This window comes from Crocodylus porosus, unplaced genomic scaffold (assembly GCF_001723895.1).
Source record: "Crocodylus porosus isolate Cpor-Errol unplaced genomic scaffold, CroPor_comp1, whole genome shotgun sequence".
Taxonomy (NCBI): Eukaryota; Metazoa; Chordata; order Crocodylia; family Crocodylidae; genus Crocodylus; species Crocodylus porosus.
In genome coordinates this window covers 82000936-82008127 of record NW_017728943.1, presented here as the reverse complement: position 1 = coordinate 82008127, position 7192 = coordinate 82000936, and positions in this window count along the sequence as shown.

The following is a 7192-nucleotide window of genomic DNA, read 5'->3' as shown; positions in this document are numbered from 1 at the left end:
CCCCTTTATTACATAAAGCTTTGGTGCCCTAACTAGTTTATTACAGACCAGGGAAACAACTCCTATATGGGTCTGTTGTAGTGATTTTAGCAGAATATGATTGGGTTAGGGAAGTCATGTGGCTTTAAGACTGGGCTGCATTTCAGATTTAGAAAAGGCTTTTTAGAAGACCATCAATTTTGCAAACATTGTTCTCTAGAACCCATTAATATCTACCCTGTATACATCTTGCGGGGTCTGTTAACCAGTTGAGCATTTGGCTGACAATTTTTAAATGCAAGTCTATATTAACTCCATGCATACATGTACTGTACCTCCATACATTTTTTCATTTTTCCTATATATTACAAATAAAACCTAAACACCTATTTTTATGAAGAGGTCATTTTCTTTTCTAGGATTTCCCTGATCTGACTTTTCTCTTGCCCTTTATAATATTCCCAGAGTCTGATTGTGTAATATTAACCTTGTTAACATATATTGAAGTCTAATTTCAGTTGTAAAGCCTAAGAAGAACTCAAGGTCCATCTAGACATCTCATCACACCTTATCTCTCACTGGATATCCAGTCAAGATGCCAAATACTCTTTACTCATGGACAGCTTTCCTGGGAGTATCACTTCTGGAAGCATGCTCTTTTAGGAATGGTGGTATAGTATTTGCATATCAGCATTTTGGGCATTGTAAGATTATCATTGGAAATGCCATTTTCCTGAAGCAGCACTTCAAGAAGTAAGGATGACAATGAATGTTTAAGTACTAATCATAATTATTGGTGATTTTACATAAGAGCAGTGACTAGAGGCTCCACTTTTCATTTTGACCCCATAGTATTGTGCCCTATGCAAAAATGGTAAGTAATGGTTCCTTTCCCAAACTGAGGGAACTCCCAGTTCCCCAAAGAAGGTATGGACTCTTTCAACAGATCTCAAGTGCCTTCTTGCTATTGACCAATAAAAAGTCTTCTAGCAGACTTTGGTGACTGCACAACACAGCTGGCATTCACATTACTTAGCTGAACCCTAAGTAATGGGAGAAGTCACTTATTTTAGGAAGCAAAAGATGGAGAATCAGATAATTGAAATCCCTTCTTTGCCAAGAGCCATCAGAGCAATGGGAGTTGGAGTGTAGGTGGTGACATGCAACATGAAGTTCTGGTTTTCTACTATAAAAAAGTCAGACAAGGTTTCAGTGAGGGGAGAGTTTAAAACAATAAGGTATCAGAACAAGGTCATATGAGTATAAACTACCACCAGATGCAATTCTTCCCTCCTCTATGGAGATTCAGAGGGTATTTACTCACCCCTGTCCCTGAATTGCCATGACAGACACACCTCCCAATTCTGAAGCTGCTTTTCCCAGTATCTCTGGAGACACAAATATTCCCCCCAGTGTTCCCTTTACAACACAGAGGAAAGTGACTTCATGACATTCCTTTTCTGACTCTTTCTCTGGCATGTGCTTGCTAAACATAGATCTAAAAATCAGAAAGCACAAGGAGAATTATGGGTTTCTACACCCTATTGTACTTTATAATAATTATAATTATTGTAAATACGGCCCCAGACACTGTAATTTTCTGCTCTCCATTGGGCCTTTTTCATTTTCTTTTTCTTTTTATGACTGTTTTCTAAGAAAGTTTTTGTATGTCACCTTATAGATGGGAAATGGCAGAGGCAACTCTTAAAATAAAAGGAGAGGAGAGGAGTGGCTGGGGGAAAGAAGAGAGGGATGAGAAAGGGAGAGACAGAAGCAATTCTAGTGGCAAGGCCATTGACCTGGGAGTCAGGAGACCTATTACTGTACCAAACTCTACCTCTGACCTGGCGTGTGAACTTGGACAAGACTCTATGCCTGTCTTCTGAGGCAGGGATTTTCTCTTACTTAATAGAGTACCTTGCACAGAGGAATGCAGAGCTGAGTTGGACCCTCCAGGTACCTCTCGTCTGGAAAATAGCAATGTTTCTAAGATACTGTAAAGAAGACAAATATTTGAAGAGACTGTGGTAGTTCTTTAGGGTGCTGCTCACATGTAGGTAGGAAGACATCTGGAATTTCACACCAAAACTGAGAGGAAAGAAAGAAAGGAGGTAGTAAACAGAGGTAGAGGGGAAGGGCAAGAGCTACTAAGTGAATGGGACTCCTTCAACTGACTTCTGTACTGGATGATGGATTAGACCTAAAAAAAGAGAGAAAGAGGTGGAGAAAGAAACAGTATTAGATATGGATAGGAAAGGCTTAAGCAAGTTAAGAGAGAAAAAAGAGAGGGAATAGCTATGAGGTGTCTGATTTGCTTCCTGATGGGGCATTGAGTGCCATATACAAGAGACGTGAAATGCAACAATAAAAAAATAGTAATGAAAGCCAGGAGTGTGGAAGACAGGAGGCAAGGAACAAGGAGAAAAAATTAAGGAGAGTAAAAGCAAAAGACAAAGCCGGGGGGGAGAGGAGAGGGGGAGCAATAGAGAGAGGGAAGGAAAGAGCAAACTGCACCAGGAGTTTCCAACAGGGATGAGAGCGATATTTTTCTTTTTAGGCGGGAACAGGGTTAAGATGCTTTGGTCACAGTCATGGCAGGAATTTCAATTTCATTGGGATCATTTGTTGTTCCAGAGCACATGTATCTAAGAGGCAAGTTCAGGAAAACCCTCACTGGGAAGCCCAAGGTCTTCCTTGCCTGGATCTGTTTCCAAACAAATTAAAGAAAAGGAGTGATGAAAGATACAGGTTGTGCAATTCATTGTATCATTATAACACAAGGGGCCTCTTAGGTTTCAAACCATTTTAAAATGGAAGGTGGATGTTTCCTGAGGCTTTTCCGAGAAGGAATGGGGGTTAGCAGTTTAGAGGCTGGGACTGGGAATCTAGAGTCCTGGGCTCTGTTTCTCCCTGGGAGGGAATTCAGCTGGCTGCGAGGTGGGTGGAGCCAGGGCTCCCAGGTTCTGTTGCCAGATCTGGGATGGCAGCATGGGTTAATGGCTATAGCAGGGGACTAGGATTCGGGACCCCTGAATTCTAGTCCATGTGATGGTTAAGGAAATCCCCCTGGGAATTAGGAGTTCTGAGTCTTATTCTTGCTTCACCCACTGACTTGAAGCACTTCATTTAGTCCTTCAAGTGTGCCTCTCTTTCTCTCAGTACAGTAAATATCTGCCTAACAAAATTGTTTTGACTCTCAAAAAAATGTTTGCCAAATGTTCTTGACAAGGTTGAACCCTGATACCTTTCCTTTAAAGGGTGAGAAGCTCCGACATCTATCTAGCTCTCCTTTCCCTGCATTTTTCCATTCCTCTCTGGACATCCCTCTTGCTACAATATGCCCAGCAGGCAGTACAATCAGCTGAGCAGACCACATGAATCAGGAGAACAGTTGCTTAAGTTATTTGGAAATAACTCAAATAACCCACTATCTGAGTTTCTCACACATACCGCAGATTCTTTAGGAATGTGCCTCCACCATTCCGACTGGCACTTGGACTTGCTAATGGGTCTCTGTTGGGAAAAGATGCGTGCTTTGCTTTTATTTATGGGGTTAACACTGAGATGTTGTCACGCACAATGAGTGAGTGAGAATATGGTATCTGTTGGATTCCAAGAGGAAGTGTTTGCAAGGATTTGGGAAGGAAAAAGCACCAGCCAGCTATTTGTGAAAAGTAGATGATCTGGTTGGATTCAGGAATGTACAGCAGGCTACATCCTTAGCTGGTGTCAATCAACAGACTTTCATTGGACATATGTTGATGTATATCAACTGAGGATCTGGCTTAGTAAATCTAATAATCTTACTTAACTCCCTTATTGTGTTAGTAGACAAATAGCCTCAAGATATAGACTTAAGTAAGCAACTGATTCATTTTTATGTACCTGTCAGTGGGCACACAGGTTCTTGTCAATGGTCATTTAGTCTCTAATCTTCTGCATCATTGAGAAGATGTTATCAAGATACTATGTTCTTTGGTAAATTGTCCTGTTAGCTAATTCCCCTCACTGTTAAAAACATGCTGCTTATTCCTTGTTTGAATTTGTCTAGTTTCAGAATCCAACCATTGGCTCTCATACTTTTTTCTCTTTAAGGCATACCCGAATGGCTTCAAGCTGAAATGAGACAAAATCAAGCTATAGATAAGGGGTGCCTTTTACACGTGAAGGAGATTAAGCACTGCTATCGTGATGGGATAGCCTCTATAACTTGAGGTCTAAAGTGGAGGGTAGATATATTTCCAGCAGGTATGGTGCAGCTTCAACAGAAGTTAATGCTAGATGTAGAGATCACAGGGTGAAATTCTATGGTTCCCTCAGCAATGGGCAGAATTCATAGTCATCCTTGTTGATGCTACCAGATTTTTTTGGACATCTTCAACTGCATAACTGGCTGTTGTGCAGTGAGCCCAGAGTCTTATGTGGGCAAATGTTTCTCCTGAAGGGTTGACAGATATGGAGTCCCACAAGACCCAGCATTGTTAACCCTCTTATTCAACACTTAGTTAATTTATTTATATTATTCATGAGTGAGGAACTTTAGAGAGATCCAATAAAGGCAGGCAACTGGCAGTTTAATTTCAGTGTGGACAAGCACGCCATAATACCCATTTGAAGGATCAATTTGAAGTACTTGTGTAACATGAGAAGGTCCTTAATTAAAGACTGTTTTTATTCAGAAAAGCACTTGAGTCATTTTTCAAATTCAGTGATGACCTCTGCTAACTGAGCAACTGTGACAGAAAACAAAGCAAAGAAAACATTAGACTATATAAGGAATTGAAAAGAAAATAATACTGAAGATGTTATAATGACCAGCCATCTGCAATGCTACACTTATATTTAGTTACCTATTTGAAGGCCACGTCAGACATTTTAAAAATATCTAAAAATGAGTGATGAAAATAATTAGGAGATCTGGGAAGACTTCACTGGAAAAGATTAAGGTGATTCATTTTGAGAGGAGAGACCTAAAAGGGAATTTGATAGGGGAAGAAAAAATGCTGAATGGTTTGGAGAAGGTGAATTGCGTTCTTCTCCTTGTCCTTTATCATAATACAAAAACAAAGGGCTATCTAATGAGATTAAAAGGCAGCAGCGGAAGCACTAATAAGAAATATATTTTTCTACTCAATATGTCACCTGTGGGATTTCTTGCCTTACAGTAAGCTTGAGGTAAGGGACCTTGGACATTTCCATATATAAATAATAAAAATATCATCTACCTCTATGTCAGTAAAATGAAAATGGGCAAGAAATACAGATTTTCTCTCTTTGTGACAATCAGTCACAAAGATTATTAAAATATATCTTTCCCCATTATGCAGAGTATTGCATTGATTGGCCATTAGTGGAAGGTCCGTATCATTCTCTGGAGTGTCTGGTACTGAGACCATGTTCAAAGAGGGGCAGACTGAAGTGCTTTGGGTCTGAATACAAGAGGGTTGGGGGGAAAGGGACTTAATGGTGGGTGTCTACTACAGGCCACCCAACCAGAGGGAAGAGCTAAACTGGGAATTCTCGGGTCAGCTCGCAGAGGCAGTTAAGTCAAGGGACGTGGTCATCATAGGTGACCTAAACTATCCGGACATCTGCTGGGAAGAACAGTCAGCCAGGTCTGACTGCTCACGTAGGTTCCTAGCCCAGTTACAGGACCTCCGTCTAACCCAGGAAGTGCACAGCCCCACCAGGGGAAATGCCTTGTTAGACCTGGTCCTGGCCACAGGTGATGACCTGGTGAGGGGGCTGTGGGTACACGACCACCTGGGCGACAGCAATCATCGCCTGCTGGAATTCACCATCCAGCGCAAGGTGGCAAAGGCCTGCAGCAAGGCAGCAGTCCTGGACTTCAGGAGGGTGGATCTCAATAAGGTAAAGAGACTAGTCGGGGAGGCAATGAGGTCCTGGAGGGGAGTTGGGAGTCCAAGAAGAGTGGTCGTTCCTTAAGGAGACAATCCTCCAAGCCCAAAGAGTAACAATCACAACATGGATCAAAGGGGGCAAGAGTACTCAGAAGCCCCCATGGCTCACCAAAAGCATCCAGGAATATCTCAAAGCTAAAAAGGAGGCATACACCCAATAGAAGGGAGGGGCCATCACCAGGGAGGATTATACCTCCTTGGCTCATAATTGTATGGGGGCTGTTAGGAAGGCTAAGGTGGAGATGAAACTAAGACTAGCAACCCGGATCAAGGATAACAAGAAATCCTTTTTTAAATGCATAGGGGGTAAAAATAAGGTACCAGGTAATGTGGGGCCTCTGCAGGACACTCTAGGAAATCTGGTGGTCACACCAGATGACAAAGCTAATCTCTTTAACAATTTCTTTGCCTCCATTTTTCTGAGCAAGGACAGGGTCATCCCCCCAACCAGGATCCTGCATGGACCCAGGGGAGGCACAGCCAGACCCAGGGTCAGTGAGGACCTAGTCAGGGAACTTCTGGTGGGACTAAACGTGTTCAAATCAGCAGGTCCTGACGACCTCTACCCCAGAGTGCTGAGGGAATTAGCAGAGGCCATTGCGGGGCCCCTGGCACAGCTTTACGAGCGCTCATGGTGCTTTGGCAAGGTGCCAGAGGACTGGAAAAGGGCCAATGTGGTCCCCATTTTCAAAAAAGGGAGGAAGGAGGACCCAGTAAACTATAGGCCTGTTAGTCTTACCTTGATCCAGGGGAAGCTCTTTGAGAAAATTATCCAGGTGCACATCTTCTAGGGACCAGCAGGGGAGTTTATGCTTAGGGGCAACCAACATGGGTTCATTAGAGGCAGGTCCTGTCAGACCAACCTGGTGGCCTTCTACGACCAGGTGACAAAATCCTTGGACACAGTTGTTGCAGTGGACATAGTCTTTCTGGACTTTAGGAAGCCCTTCAACACTGTCACTCACCCCATTCTCATTAAAAAAATAGGTGACTGTGGTGTCAATGCCTACATGGTCAAATGGGTTGCCAAGTGGCTGGAGGGCCACACCCAGAGAGTGGTGGTGGATGGGTCATTTTCGACCTGGAGGGATGTGGGCAGTGGGGTCCCCCAGGGCTCAGTCCTCGGGCCCACACTGTTCAACATCTTCAGTGACTTGGAAAAGGGAGTGAAAAGCACTTTATTCAAATTAGCGGGTAACACTAAGATGTGGGGAGAAATGGGCACACTAGAGGAGAGGGACAGGCTGCAGTTAGATCTGAACAGGTTACAGGGGTGGGTGGATGAGAACAGG